The 16,708-nt window shown below is 41.4% G+C and overlaps 1 long non-coding RNA gene across 1 annotated transcript in view; it reads right to left on the bottom strand.

Annotated features, from left to right (window-relative positions):
• Positions 1-15,162: 15,162 nt before the first annotated feature.
• LOC112549224 overlaps positions 15,163-16,708 on the bottom strand; it is a 31,996-nt gene continuing 30,450 nt past the window's right edge. Inside the window, exons 2-3 of the long non-coding RNA XR_003092599.1 lie at positions 15,819-15,941; positions 15,163-15,334 (exon numbers count right to left, since the gene is read on the bottom strand). This is a non-coding gene — a long non-coding RNA (uncharacterized LOC112549224). The remainder of the gene's footprint in view (positions 15,335-15,818; positions 15,942-16,708) is intronic.

The raw sequence follows: 16,708 nt of genomic DNA, 5'->3' as shown, positions 1-16,708 counted from the left end.
GGGACCTCCACCCACCTTCCAAGAAGAACTGCAAACCCCGAAAAAACTCTGAATGCCTAGCTGCAGGGAGACACTATGTCCTCAGGACTATGTTAGACTTAGCAAAGTTTCTGTTGTGTCTTGACTTAGGCTAAGTTTTGCCCTGCTTCTTTGTCTTATTTTGTTGTGTCTTAGTTTAGACCAAGTTTTCTGCTTGTCTTATGCCTAAAATGGGAAATTGCTGTACTCAATAAATGATTTCTTCAGAGCATTTTCATGCAGTTTTAATGACTTCAGTGCCACTACCTAAAGTCTAATAGCAAGGCTAGATCACATGCACATGCACATACACACTAATCAGCTGATTGATGTGGTGAGCGGGAGAATTTTCCCATGCAAAGTCCCCATAGGTCTCCCTGACAACTGACCCCTGGGTGGGCTGTCAGGAAACTAGTGCTCTCCCTCCCTCTTCCTTGGCTTTTCTCCCAGCCCAAATAGTGACACTTGTTCATGGCCTCAGTTTGCCAATTTGTGAAGTAAATTACAAATGGTCTTGCATTGTGGGAGGCAAGTGGCAGGTCCTAACTTCAAGTGTCTCCTTTTTGATTTTGATATTTCTTGTTTGTGTGTTCTCCAGAAGATATTTTCAGTTCCTTTCCTCTTAGTCAGTTTAATAAGCAATGACAGATGAGAAAACTTATGGTGATCAAATGGCTACACTGTATCTGTTTGGAAAGAGATAGTATGTTAGATAATTATACTAGGCTATTAATCTTGCTGTGCTTTCAGCTTCCCCCACATGTGTACAAACACACACACGGACACACAGCCACCCACACGCACACAAAGCAGAGTACAGTCTCAGATTAAATGAGATTTATGTAAGACAGGGCACATCTACACGTGCATATTAATGTGATGCAATAAAAGCCTGGTGCTTATCACACCAGAGTTTATTGCTCCTGGGCGCACCACTTGAATGTGTGCCCAAGACCCCAGCTCTTTGAGTTGGGTTGAAGCAGACAGCCCCCCACACTGAAGCACCCTCATGCCCCAGCCAGCCAAAATAGCATCAACACGTGTGCTGCTGTAGAGTAAAAAACTCTGCAGCAGGATAGTACTTGTATTTGCAAGTACTAACTTACAGTGGAGTTAATTACTCCAGCCTAATATGGGTACACATGTAGATATGTGACATTTACGATGGAGCTAATTAGTCTACTCTGCAGTAGAAGTCTCATGTAGATGTGCCCACAGTATGAAAATTGCAGCTTGCATATTGGTATTCTTGTGAGTTTCTTGTTTAGCGGACTTCATTTACAGTTCAAGTCAGCACTGATACAGGGAATCGTGCATTAAAAGTTTTTCTTTATTAAAGCATCACCAGTCCCAAATAATTCATACATTATCCCCAAGCATTTTTAATGTTACAATAACTTTATTAAGAACCCTTTCCTCTTTGACAATCGGAATCAATTCTGGATGTTATCTAAATTCACTATTATCCTTTTGGAGTGAACAGACCAAACTAAATTGTAGCACCCAAAGAGAACTCACCCTTTAAATGCTGATTCTGCAAACACTGTCACGCTAAAGAGCAACTCTGCAGGTGGTAGTTAAGTGTAGCTTGATTGAGAGGAATGAAGCCTATGCTAACTTACATCTGCTGCAGGTCAAATCTCTATGATGCTTGCTAGCAGAATATGGAAGTTTTCAATATCACTGTAAGCCAGGAAGATGGTGCTAACCATTAGGGTGCCACATTAGGGTGGCATAGGGGGCACACGCCCCCTGCAGATTTCTGTGCTGATGGCAGGGCACAGGGCTGCAACCTGGCTGGAACCAGCACCCAGCAGTCGTGAGGTTGAGGGCACCGGCCATGCAGAGTTGCTCTATAACTGTCAATACTTACACATCATCTATGCTGCTAACAAGAGCTCATACTGGAGGACTGTGTGCACCAAGAAGGCAGGGGCACTGTAGAGAGCTGGTTGAGAGAGAAGGATGTGAAGACAGAAAAGAGAATATAATAGCAAATCTCAAGTGTAATTAATGCTTCAGCTTTGTCCAATGGTCCCAGGTCTTAAATTTCACTATGTGGTATTTGGACAATATAAACATTTTCACAGTTGTAGGACGTAGAGCATCTGAATTGCTCTGACACTAATGATCCAAATAAATTCAAAATGAACATCAGAAAAATCCATGGATCCATATAGGCATTAAATTCAATTCAGTTAATCGCCTGAGTAAGGTCACTCTCATATTCAATTAATTGCCCAAGTAAGGTTACTCTTGATCCATACCAGAGGATCAAGCCACACTGTATACATGTTGCAGTGCCAGATAACAATTAAATAGAATCAATCAACTTTCCATTTTTACTTCTATGTGTCCAGGCCAGGGGTCAGCAACTTATACGCCCCATGCCAGAGGTTTGATCTAGTGCAGGAAGATCTGCAGTGCCATAGCAACGAAGTTTGGCAACCAGGGCAAAGCCTGCAACAGCATCCTGTCCTTGCCCTACACACAGATCAGGGGGCACACTCAGGAGGGCCGTGCATGTGCCTTGGGAGGGCAGCAGTGGAAGCCACCCTTCCCTGTCCCCACGCCCCCCCAAAATGAGCCACTTGTGGCTCCATCCCACGCCCCACCCTGGCTGGGCAGCACCTGTTGGTGTCCCTTCACTTTGGCGCCCAGGCAGTTGCCCTGCTTTCTCCCCCCTGCTACAGCACTGAAGATCCAACCCAGCCTGGGGCAGCACAAGGGATCTGGTGGCATGTAGTTGCACTGAGCCACCCATTCCCTCTGCAACACCCTTCTCTGCAGCTTTTGCTGCTGCTTCCTCATACCTGTACCTATCCTTGCTGCAAAGAGGTGTGGTATCTGCAGCACAGGTGGCTTGAGCTCTGGGAGATAGAGAGGGGGAGAGAGGACAGAGATTTGCAACCCACCACGGGGATCCAGGTTGCAGGCTCTAGTTTAGGACAGCAAAATGGTGCCAACTCCTGATCTAGGCTGTAATTGACAGATGTTTACCCTGACAAATTTGACTTTATTAGGCATTGACATTTCAATAGTTTTATAATAAAGTATCAAAGTATTTTTTCAAGAGTTCTATTAAAAAGAAAATAGTTAATCAAATAAGAATGATGTAGAGCTGGAATTTGCAAAGGAACCTTCAGGGAATTATGAATTTCAGTGGAGTTTGAGGATATAACTCCCTTAGGCATCTTTGAAAATCTACATGTTTATGGGATTTCGTTAAGTTTTTCAAATGAAATGCATTTAATTAAAATATCCCCCTCATTTTTAGTGCTGCCTTAACTCAAAAGTCACTACAGTTTTAAGAAGAAATGTGCCTAAAATCTTCAGAACTTGTTCCTGCTCTCCTGTGTTTTAGATCCCTGGGAGCAGATGCTCCTTCCTTCATCACCTTAATCAATTTTTGACACAATATGTCAAAATTATCTTGACTTTAATCTTCTACTTTAGACTCCTCACTCAAAAGTAAAGCCTCCAGTCTGGCTCCTTTTGTGGTATGAGTATGCAGCAATGCCTGAAAACCTGGAAGATATCCCATCAAGTGATGGTGACCCAGAGCCAGGAATAAATTGAAGAGTTAGTTATGGTATGTAAAAGTCATGTCATTGACCATAGTGTGTATTACGTACATTAAGGATGTCAACATGGCCTAACGGTCACATTACAATCTCAAAATGTAACAGGCAGTTGCAGTCATAGCAGCCAAACATTTGTTTTAACTCTAAAATGACTAATTCTTCCACCCTCTCTTCCTCAAAATAACTATTCATTTGAAAGTTTTGTTCACTTACTGATTCTGAGATGGCTGGAGACAAATGAATTTTAAAAAAGATACTAATATGCATTGGTGACCTTTGTAATTGTTGTTAGTTACCACACGGCTGATCAAGTATTGGTATATGGGACAAGTTTCTCTTGGCATAAGATTAAAAGGCAGCTGTAGCTATTTCCTGTTATATCTAATATGTTTTAATCCCAAGAACACTGTGCTCAGATTTTTTGTCATGGGAGTGGATTTTTCCATTTTTGTGACCAAAAATAAAAATAATGAACATTGTCACTGTCAGCAAGGTGAAATATACCCTAGCAACTCTCCTGTAGACTATAAACAGAATTTTTTAGTAGCTTTTGTCAGAAGGAACTTTATAAAAATAAGTCTCTCCCCTCTCCTAAGACAACACGTGCATCTTGCTTCTACAGTGTGCAAATCCCTCCTGAAAAGAACAGTTCTGCAAAGCTATCCACTTTTCCTGTTCCAAGTGGCAAGTACCACTTCAGAGTAAAACATTTACCAGTGTTGTGTATGCCTGAATAGTTTTGTCTGTCTGAATTAAACTTATAAAATCCTCAGGGGTGTGGACTGTGTCTGCTTATTTGGTTGTACAAAACTAAAATCATTTAACCTCTTTCAGTGTGCATGTGTGTGTGTACATGTGCCATGCACGCATGTGAGAGCGCACCTGTTCTAGATGCAGATTCTCTTCCAGCTCCTGAGGTTTGCAACAGGACATCCAATAATAAATAATGTTTAAGCCACACCCCACATCCCCTAGTTTGTTTGTTTTTATTATTAATTTAAATCTGAATTACAAGGGGGTCAGATGCAGCCTTCAATTAATTTGCTATTTTTCCACCTGCTGGGATGATCGCAGTTATTCCAAAATGAAACAGTTTAAAATTCCCTATTTTACCTAAATTTCTTCTTACAAGCAATGAACTAAAGATATCACTGGATTGGATTGTGAGAGTGCTAGCAGAAAATATCTAGCCATGTTTTGATGGATTTAAGTCCTACTTAGCCTTCATCTACTTAGAGTGTAATGGATGAAGATTTCCTGTGCACTTCATCCTCTGAGTAACCTTAATACTTTGTTCCCCTACTTTTCCTCTTCCTTCACCCTTCCTCTCACCACCTTTCTGTGTTTGTGATCTATACTTATTTAGTCATGTATACATTTATTCTAAATGCTTTGGAGGCTGGGACTCTGTGGTTAATTGCTTCTGTGAGGTGCCTAGAATACTTCCAGTGTTGTGATATAACAAAAGCTGAAGAGGGAATGTTCTTCGTTAAGTTATATAAAGATTTGTGAAATTAGGGACTGGTTCAAGCTGCATATCCAGATTTTTAAGCATTTAAGCATTTAAAAGCATTTAAGCATTTAAAAGTTCAGAGATGTTTAAACTGGGGGCTTTGGTTTGATCCATTATAAGAGGCTATTTTGTAAAGCTGGGATCGGAGCCTGAATTTCAAACACTCAGCATTTGACATACCATTATCTCTGCTTGAAACTAGATTAACAGCATAATAGAAGGAGGTTAACAAGAAGCCAACATAAAGTGGGCTGAACTCTGGTCACTGAAAATGCCATTACTAATATTACTATAAGTGTATGTCCAGTAGAACATCACAGCTCTGTTTATCAGGCACAGATACGCACAGTCAAATGATTATCAGCTGCCAGAGATGAGTACAAAGGATGAGCTTTCAGGCTTCTATTTTAATTTCCAAATTTGAAGCTGTTATTTCCAAGGTGAAACCACTTGTGTTACATGGATAATCCCATCTAGTGTCTCAAAATATGCAGTAATTATTAGTATGTAAGTCAACCCCTAAACTAGAATATGGATGCTTTAGGATTAAGTACAACATTAGTAATACTGCTTTTCTCCAATAGCAGTGTCACTGTGGGTTTTCTTGTATTTTCTTTCATATCAAGTATATGGTTCACTGTCAGGGACAAGATACTGAGTTAGGTAAACCACTGGTCTGATCTGGCTTGGCAATGACTAGACTACAGTCTTTTACATAATTACTATTTAATAATATTATATTAAACTATTACATAACTTTAATTATGACAGAAATTCCAGTGTTGTGCCTGAAATAAACATGCAGGTCCATCTAGAACTAAATCACGCTGCATATGTTGGATGTTTTTCAAACCACAAACCATGGCCAACAGATGTCTTAGATTATGCACACAGGGAAAAAGTAAAGCTAAACAGTATGCACCCATAACTTTAAAAAAATAGAACTGGACCCAAATCTCTCCTGTCCCTCTTTTGCTCTAATAAAGCACTTCAGGAGATTAGTAGTACTAAAAGATTTTGCTTTTATCTCTCCTGGAAGGAATACTGCACATAAATTCACTGCTTATTCATTTTTTTTACAACCTACTTAGACAGGGTCAAACACGCGATCCTTACTGTTTTGAATATTAAAACATCTTTTAAAGACCCGGTTGGCCATATTCATAACACACAAGGTAAAATATACCCTCTCTATATATGACTATGCTTTTCTCTTGATATACAGTTTGTGATATACAGACATGGTGCTGAATGTATACCTCGTAGGCTGTTTAAGCATTGTTTTTATTTTTAAAATATTTACCCATTGTCATAAGGGGACATTAGGTCAAAATCAATCAACTTACTTATACCAGCTATTAGTTTGATCTGTTTTCTTCTATTATTTTGCTTAACTGCCCAGATTGTTGTTAATAATACTGCCTCGTACATCTATAGCCTCCATTCTCATTTACATGAAGGCCCTTTCCTGTTGCTCTGACATAGTTTAATTATACCTACTGCTAAACTAGGGTGAAAGGACCTTAGTATAAATTTGAAGTGAGAATCAGGCCCTATATTTTGAATATTAATATATATATATATAGGGCCAGAGAGCTACAGGACAGCAATAAGTGATACAAAATGGAACCAAGTAGGTTGAAATCCAAAATATGTCCAATATATTTCTACAAACGAGAGGAGTATTGGGAACAAACAAGATGAGCTAGAAGTCACAGACTGTAAAAAAACCCAAAACCAAAACAAAAGCCATGATCTGATTGGTATCACAGAGACCTGGCGGGACAGTTGTGATGACTGGAATGTCAACACTCTGCACTCCACTTTGTTTCAGAAAAAACAGGGCTGGGATAAAAACTGGTGGTGTCACCTTATATATCAAAAACATTTTAGGAGGAAGACAACAACAGATCAGAATGTGTCTGAGTGAAGATAAAAGGTGAAAGATAAAGCACTGATATAATGATGGGGATTTATTATATGCTACCAAGTCAGGAAGAATAAGTGGATGAGGCACTTTTCAAGGAGGTGACAAAATTATCCAAAAGTTAAGAGATGGTACTGATCAAAATCTCAGTTTTCAAGATATCTTTTGGAACAACAATACAGCCAAACATAAAATGCTGCACCTGTTCCTAACTTGCATAAAGGACAACTTTCTGCTCCAGAAGATTGAGGATACAATTAGGGGATCATCTATCTTGGGTCTTGTCCTGATCAATAGGGAAGATGTGAAGGTGGGGGGAAACTTGGAAGAAAGCAATCACGATAATGAAAGAATTCATGAACCTAGGATTTGGAAAGCCTGAGGTCAGCAGAACTAAGATGCTAGATTTCAAAAAGGTGGATTTCAACTGATTCGAGTTATTAATAGGTGTGATGCAATGAGAAGACAGACTGAAATAAAAAGTTGCTCAGGATGGTAGGAAACTTCTAAAGAGCACAGTACTGGAAATTAATAAGAAACTGTCCTAATAGCCGGAAGCACAAGAAGAATGGCAAGAGACCAATATGGCTGCACAGGGCACTTCTAGGATGCCTGAAATATGAAAGGAAAGCATACAGGCAATGGAAGAATGGGCAGGTCACCAAGGAAGCTTACCAGGAAGTAGCAAAAACCTGCAGGGACAAAATCAGGAAGGTAAGGGTTAAAAACAAATTGCTGCACCTGGTGTCTTGGAATTCAGGATATTTGCTTTCTTTGTAAAAGACTTCTAAAGATACAATTTAAATTAAGGCTTTAAGTGAAGTCAGGACATTTTGCACGTAGCTCCGAAACAATGAGCTAGATAAGGAGATAAATCCTATCTTCTTCCTGAAACTGGCTAATGGGCAACCTTTACAAACATTCAAACTATTTCATTCAATATGACAAGTAAGATCCGAGCCCAAATTTGGGAGTAGTGACAAGTTGAGTAGGAGGAGCCCACTGACGTCAGCTCGCTCAATAAAATGTGTAACTTCCTGTCCCAATTTGGAGGTGACTTCACTTGTAGAACAACGAAGGAAGAATCGCAAGTGTAGCCCAGAACAGATTGATCACTTGACCCAACCTCTCCGTGAACACGAATCGCTTAGTTCACGCTGAAGCTGCACAGCGCCCGAAAGGGACTGAAGGAAGGGGACGTAGTCCTATCACTGGTGAGCCCAGCTCATTGAATCGTATTGCTGAGGCCAGCTTATTGAATTGTATTGCTGAGGCGAGCCCATTGAACCGTACTACTGAGGCCAACCCATTAAATCGTACTACTGAGGAATGAAACCATATTTTGGTATTTGGCTTCTCGGAATTCTAGGATTGTAAGTATATTATGAAAAATAATAGTATTGATTCAAATTTAACTTTTAGTTGTAATTGTAGTTGTTTTTGTAACACTAATTCTTATAGCATTGTTTGGGAAGGAAGTGCATTCGGAGCATTGTTTAATTATTGTGTTTTTAATGTTTGTGGTGTTTCTTAAAGCTAAGCAGTGTTATATACGTAGCAAAGAGTTTTAAAATAAAATTGTGTTGTATGAATTAAGTGTGTAATCATTGTGAAATCGTGCAATCAGCTAACTACTCCCCCAGCCAGTGCATCAAAACGAATCAGTAAATTGTGTGGGATTTTCTCTATTCCATAACCCACTAGAGACAGAGAGTTTAAATACAACAAGAACAGATTCAATAAGTATACTGGATAGAAAAGAAAGACGAAAGAAGCTGTGGACCCACTGTTAAACAGGCAGGGGGAACTCTTAACAGAAGATGCAAAGAAGGTGGAGCTACTCAACAGCTACTTTACTTCAGTCTTCACAAAAAATTAGACTGCAAACAAACAGCTAATAAGGAGTACTTGAATAAAGAATGGGACAAGCTGAGGGAGGAGATAACAAAATAAATGGTCAGAGAGCTTTTGATTGATCTGAATGAATTCAGCTCAGCAGGGCCTCATGAATGTCATCCCAGGGCTCAGAGAGATGAACTGGAGGGGAAAAGACCCAGGGCCTGAACTGCTCTTAGTTTCAAATAAGGGCTGGATTGAAGCCAGGCAGGTAAAAAGAAAAAATTGCAGAAGCAGCGTTATCTCCTGTGGGAGGACCTTGAAAAAAGAGTAAGATGCTGGGGAGGCATCATGTAGGATGGCGTTCTGCGGAAACGCAACAGTCCGAGGAGAACTGAAGCTAAACTAAACACTCAAACTCTGGCATGGGCTGATGTTGCCAAACTTGTATTTTTATCTGGGGTTGGTTTGTTTTTTTGAGTTATGCTGATGGAATCTGGCAAGCCACTGCTCTGAGACAAGAGAGCGGGCCCGAGGAGGGTGGGAGAATGTGGATGAATTACACTGTGTTTGCTTACATTATGTAACCTGGAATGTGTATCCCCCGGCCAGAGGTCTGAGTCATGGAGACACCCGATCACTGAAGCCCTCACCAAAAATCAGCTTGGGGAGATGAAATGACAAACTGTGCCCTGGAGGAGGTGCTCTGGGTGGTGGGCCCCATGGCAAACATCAATACGAGGCCCGGGAAGAAAAAAAAAAAAGGAGTAAATCTTGGAAATAAGTTAACCAGTCTACATGCCTGTTTCTGCAAGCATCACCATTGAGTCAGCTAAGGACAAGGGATCCTCAAATCCCCTGACACCTGGGCAGTGGAATAATGCTGCACACACCCTGCTTTGTTAATTAGTCTGATGAGGGCAGTCATTCCAGTTGTCTGGGGCTGGCTGGCCCCTTTCCCAAGCCAGGTTCACCTGTGACTGATTAGCTGTGCCCTGGCTGTAGATTAAGGGGCTGAGCACCTGGGCCCTTAGGGAAGTCAGCAGCAGGATCTCAGCTTAGAGCGGGGGGGAAAACAACTCCCAGGAAAAGAAAGAAGGATGGAGAGAGAGCTGTGAGCAGTTGGGTTAGCCTTCCAGACAGATGCTGAATGGAGAGGGATTCCAGGGGGAGCAGTCCTGAGGGCCAGGGATCAATAAAAATATTGAGCATCCCCCTGGATGGACAATAAGAGCAGACCCGCTCAAGAATGAATTGCTCCCTCCAGTTTGAAAAGGGGTGGAAGTCTCCTTTAGGCTTGCAATCGTTTGGAGCCTGCTCTCCTGTGAGAGGTGAAGGCCTTACACCTCCAGAGCCAAATTACCACTGCAAGCATGCAGCTGGAAAGTCTAATCTTGTAGCAGAGGAAGCTGAGGCAGGGGTCGGCCTGGAGCCAAAACATGTAAATAGTGCTACCATACTCGTTTTCTGTGCTTGTGCTGATGGTGCGGGGCAAATTCCCATGCTGACGTAACAAAGTCTGGTTATGTCTCCTAGCTGAGGCTCTGGTGGTAATTGCTTGTGTGAGGGCAGATGACCATTTATGGCAACACATCATTCATTTGGTGAGTGTAATTATTTTTTTTTTAGGGGCAATGAGCATTCCTGAAGGGTTTGTGGAAGACAGTATTTGCAGATTATGTGATATGATGTCGTTCCCAGAACTGTGGTCACCTGGGGAACCTTTTAGGACAGCTCTGGATCTGATCAGTTCAAACCTTCCAGTTTGCCACAGCAATGCTGCCCAGTGTTAAGTGTCATTGTAACCATCTTCTCTCTGGCCCAGTTGCCCTCCACTCAGGACTGTCTGTCCACAACCTGTGCATTTGGAAAGATCTCGCTGGAGGATGCAGGTGGGATTCCTGTGGCTTTTGGGGTTGTTTCTTTTTTTTACTTTGCTTTCGTTTCCTATAACCCATAAACAAACCATTTCAGTAGGAGTCCAGTGTACTGAGCACCTAGCAGGAGTTTCTATTTCCTAACTGCTGCAGTGTTGAGAGCTCTTGGTTGAAGTTAAGGGTTCACTTTGATTACTTGTTTTTAGGTGCTGCATAGTGTTATTTCCAGCCTGCTCACTAAGGTTAAGGAAAGGACAGGGGACAGACAGAGTAAAGAATTATGTGAAATAAATCACTCATCACTCAGCAGAACAGTGCTGGGATGCACTCTTGGTGGAGACCAAGTTTGGGAGATCAAAAGCTATTCTTAAAAGCTGCTTCTTCATGAAGGCTGGATCAGAGGTGTCAGGTCCCCATTACAATAAGATGCTTGAAAATAAACTATTGCTGTATACTGTGTGGCGAGTCCCTAAGGAATCAATCGAGTTCCTGAGACCTTGAAAATATCTATGGCTCGCCTCCTTTTTAAAAGGGATGTGAAGATGGCTGTTGTGTGAATACAAATATCAGAAGCAACAATGAAAGAGTCAGTCAATCTGTGTTAGTGTGTTTGGGAAAGGCTGGTTGAGAACTTAGCAGCTGAATTCAGCAACCTGCCAGATCTGATCTTAAATGTCCAGCTTTGGTGTCAAAGTCTTGTTTATTTGTTTCCCCTTCATAGTGACAACCAGACCCCGGCTAAACTAAGTACAGAAACAGTATATACTATAGAAAGAGAAGGAAGCCAAAAGGGCCTGCAGCTGTTGTTTATCATGTTTGCGCATTTTGGTCCTGTATATGTCTCTATGGACAATAAATGCTTCAAAACAAGCAAAAAACAGAAATTGCTTTGCAAATAGAGGAAAGAAACATTCAGCAAAACCGTTTTGTGCATCTGATTCCTGCCTTACAACAGCTTCCACATGTATCCCAAGCCCTTTAGGGATCTGGGGTTGGACACCAGAGATTCTCAGTCAAGGTGGTGGGGCACCCTAGGGTACCATCCAGAACCTTTGAAGTGTGTTGTGGGATGTGAGGAAATAAGCGGATGAGCTAAGTAGATGTAGTCTCAGACATGTCCTTGTCTGAATGATCCCCTACCTCCATTGCCTAACCCCTCTTTAAGAAGTCAAGCACTGTTATATATACATTAGTTTTTGGAAATTGGGAGCCACACAATTCACAAAAGTTATGGAGGGATGCCTTGGGTTCAAAAAAGTTGAGAACCACTGGTATAGACCAAAGACTCTGACTATAGTCAGGGCAATGAGCCTTATACACAAAAGTAAACACCTAAACCTGCACAACAGCACATCCCATGCCTGTCAAAATCGATAATGTCAAAGCAGGCATTGACATTGGGCACTTCTACATGTGATCTGGGGGGGAGGGGGGCAGCGCTTTAATTAGAACAGCTCCAAAAGCCGCTTTAATCAAAGTGTATCGGCATCCCTGCTCTTAAAAATGGTGGTGGGGGCACTTAACTAAAGCTCGTTGAACAAGCTTCAGTTTCAAGTGCCCTCACTGCCCTTTTTAAATGTGGGGAGGCTGATGCATGAGACACAGGAGCGTACTAGAGCACGGCAATTGCTATGCTCCACCAGACTTAATTAATCAAATCTGCTCTGATGCACTGGAATTTCAGCATCTTGGAGCAGCCTCACTGCTCATGTATGGACCCCCATTGAGACAAAGGGGGAAAATTGAGGATGCAGGCAAAAACCATAATGAACAGAAAGATGGACTAAGGAGCATCTAAAATTAGTTGCTGCATGAACTGCTTAAGAGAAAATGGTGGTTCACAGATTTTTTTTTTCTTCTAACGCCTCCCAAATGAAGATCCCTGCATATGAAGGCTGTGAACCCAAGGATTTTTTTTACTAACAATCTGCAAACTTTTTACTGATGTGCCTTTTTACTGACAACCCTGTCTGGCTGCAGCAATGTTTGTATACCCTGCTTCCCCCACCACAGCAGTCCCCTACTTACCTCACACCCTGATACCTCTGACTGCACCATGCAGCCTACTCCCCTGCCAGTCCCACTCTCCCTGTCCCCGCATGTTCCTGAAAAAATCCCTGTGTTATCACAAATGTTTTAATGGTTGCAGAAATAGCTTTAGATGTTGCTACACCCCAAATAAAAGATCTGTTTCTTCACAATACTGCAAGACTTTCAGGTGCAGCCAAACCTTAAAAACATGAAGTCCTTCTTTTCTTACAAAACAGCACAACAAACAGGGCCATTTCTTGGTGGCTGCCTGTACATGGCCAGCATAGTTTATATGTTACAGTATTTAGATTTAGCTTATGCTTAATTTCCTGCATAACAAAGTCAACACTGAAAAAGTTAGGGATTTCCCACCACTCTCTTGGCACATTGTTTAGTGAGTTTCATTCTCTACTGTTGTTGGTAGCAAAACCAATGAAGAGTTACGGGAAGTTATTAATGGGAGCTAGGAATGTGCTATTTTCTCAGTAACGGTGGTTTCCTCCACTCCTCTCCTAAATAAACTCTGTACATCTAGGGTGAAATTTAGCACTACTGAAGTAGTGGCAAATCTTTTGGTTGTATCTGAAGATTACCATTATTTAAATCTGGTGTCACTTTCAGGGCACTGGCAGACATTAATTTAAAGGCATGATGGGATCTGATCCCCAGTCCCAACCATCACACTTCCTGCCATGCCACAGGGATGGGGATCAGATCCAAATCATGCCCTTCTTGCAAGTGCAGGGGAAGCCCGGGATCGTGACGTGATTAACAGACTAATCATATTTTTAGTGTAATGTTTGCCAGGGTCCTATGTCAGACAAAGCCACTGGTGCACTGGAGTTCCTTTCGTTTTAGTAACGTACAGGCCTTGTTGAACACTAATTTTGGGCAGCAGCTGGAGCTCTTACCCCCTGGATTGTCCACAAATCAACACTTTAGAGTGGTTTTAAGCACTCATTATGTGACTCAAAGTTGCACTGCTCCAGGGCAGGATTATCTCTGATCTGTACCACCCAGCCTCCTGTTCCATTAAGGTGTGGCCATTCCACACAGATGTTCTGCCCAAGTGGAAGTCCTCCAGTATCCTAGGATCTCTCACACCTGCCCATGGAGCAGGGATAGAAGCCTGCCCTGACTCACCAGCCTTCTAGTGGCAACTCACAGTTGCATCTCCTAGTCCTGGCCCTGCTCACCTGGCCTCCACTGGCAACTCGCAACTCTGCAGGTGGGGGACAATTGGAGAAGGTTTCTAGATTAAAGGTGTGACTGCTTCAAAATCCAAGCTGGTGCTAACACCAGCCAACATCTGTGCAGCTCACAGCGTAAGGTATAACAAGACTTTGCTTTAGAGTTACGCTGCCATCTTTATTGGTTTTACAACTGTTACTGGTAATTAAACTTTTTTTTTTAAAAAGAGGGACCGCAAAATTTAAACAATTACTTGGAGAATATCGGATTTGGGATACTAAATACCCTCAGTGTGTGTGGTTGGTTCTCTGGTTGAGTTTTGTTTTGGGGTTTTTTAAGTCCATCTTAATTTTAATTCCGTTTTCTCTGGTATTAAGTTCTATCTACTAGCTCTTGTTGTGACTTCCTCCATTGGTTCAGAAAGTTCTTCATGGCTATGGTGCATCAGGATCCCATTAAGGTACCTCTACATCTCTAATCAACTCACTTCAAACTTCTTGGTGAGCTAAACTCACTCTCCTTTATACCCTCTTATTTTTTACTGTGTTCTTTAACTGGACCCAAAATCCAGGGCTTCTCTCAGTGATAATAAGATGGAGAATATTGATGTGTTAGTCAGCATTGGAGACTGGTCCAAAGCACAGAATGTGATTGTGGATTAGATTTTTCCAACAATTTGTGTAAGCAAAAGGTTCAGCTTGTCATAAAAATATAGGCCAATTGCATAGTTTGAATCTGGATGTGAATTTTCCGGTGTTTTTCTGATGTTTTGATTCAAGTCTAATTCTAGCAAGAGCACTAATGTAATTTATCTTGGTTTTTATAACCTAGGAATGTAGTACTCAAAATATTATAGTAAGGTAATTAGTCCTTACATAATAGCAATCATTTCTGTACCTATGTCCTGTTTTTGATTGTTTGCCAATGGCATGTCTATTGTGGGGAATGAGATCTCAAATAATACTTTTGAATTCAAATTTGCCAAGATCTAATTTTATCTCAGTCCTTTTGGGATCTGTTCCTTTCATGCACTAAGGAGTCCTGCTGTGGTCTGGATCAGGCTCAGGTTTATATGGGTCAGTCCTACAGACCCATTAAAATCATCTAGTCAGTCTTCACAGGCTTGTTACCAAGACAAAGCTGTGACATGAGGACATCACAAATATGCTCGCATCTTGGATTGCATGTGTTGTTGTGCCAGAAGCATTTATTTGATTTACGTTTGTTCCTTCTGAATATCCATAATTTGCCCAGTGAAGACACTAACACCTCCTACTCGAGTGATTGATTGCGCCTCCTGTTAGTGCTGGCTTTGCTGTGGTTGAAGACGCGTCCCCAATGGATTTGAGGTTTTATCCTGTGGAAAAAAAATTATGTAAAGTGAATCTTGCATAAAAATGCAAGTGATCTTACATTAAAAAAAAAAAAAAAACCCCTCTTAGAAATGCTTTAAGAACTTAAAAATGCTTCGGGTTGCCCCTGCGTATAAATTGTGTTGACTTTGAATGGGAGCTCTCTATAGGAGACTGATATACAGGCAGGATTGCCTGGGGGCAGAGAAGTTCTAGCCATGCCCCACTAATCTGGCCAGACTCCCTCTCTGGCAGCAGGGAAAGGGGTTGGTGTAGAAACCTGATATGACTGGAAGTTCCCTCCAGGAAACTTCCTGGAGTTTGTTGTACTGGTTTTGGAGGAAGTTTCGTGCTAGGGGACTAGTGCAAAACATTTGCGTGCAAAAGATGGTAGGGGCCGGTATTTTATCATGTGAAATTATATTCTTAGAGCTTGAACCATGACTATGCTTTCTGCACATTCCCATGGTATACTGGCAGATTATTGACCGTTCCCAGTTGATCTTTATCTGCTCAACAGCCATGGTTCCAGTCTCCTCTTTCCATTGCCATCCATGAGAGCTCTGTTTGCATCCCAGAAGGAGAATGAATCCATGCATTTTTTCCGGATGCCTGAAACAAGATTTTGGAAAAGAAAAAATTAGTGCACAATTATAGTGATTAGAGCTACTAAATGAAATAAACCAGTTGTCCCTGGCTTTCTCTCCTTTCCCCAAAGACATAAATCTAAAGCACAGTAATTCAACTTTATGGATTTAAAAAAAAAAAAAAGGATATAAGATCCCAGTAAAACAATACAACATCAGGCTCTTATAAGACATTCCTCCAGCCCACAAGGTCTGCTTGCCAATTTCAGCTGGAAGAAAATTGTAAAATAGCTGCATATTTAACCCCTGAAAGAAATGTAAATTCAACTGGAATTGCTGACTCATCCGTAACTATAGCTTAGCAAGCTGTGTTCCATAATGTAACTTAAAGCAGAGACCTTGCAAATCAAGAACCATGAAGAGCAAAGCATGAAAAAGAGTCAAATATCCTTCACCTTTTATCCTAACAGTCAACGTTTTCTCAGGGTGTTTACCCAGTAACCGTTACCAACAACATCTATCCCAAGCTCAGATTCTAAGAATTTGAAACCACAGCAGTATATGCTGGTAAATAAGGAACATGATGTGTATACCTGTAGCTGTCCATTGTCGGACACAATTCACAGTAGGAAATGTCCATAATCTGTAATAACCTGCTTTGTTAAGATGTATGGAAAAGGACCACAGGTTTTTATTAAATACACGTTAAAATAACTGAAACCTCAGATTATGGAATCGCATTGCAGCGTTCTTGCAGCATGGCAAATGGCCTGCCTCTGTCTCTGTCTCGCT

Source organism: Alligator sinensis, unplaced genomic scaffold (assembly GCF_000455745.1).
Source record: "Alligator sinensis unplaced genomic scaffold, ASM45574v1 scaffold755_2, whole genome shotgun sequence".
Taxonomy (NCBI): domain Eukaryota; kingdom Metazoa; phylum Chordata; order Crocodylia; family Alligatoridae; genus Alligator; species Alligator sinensis.
The sequence above is the reverse complement of the archived record's forward strand: the minus strand, read 5'-3'. Positions and strand labels throughout refer to the sequence as shown.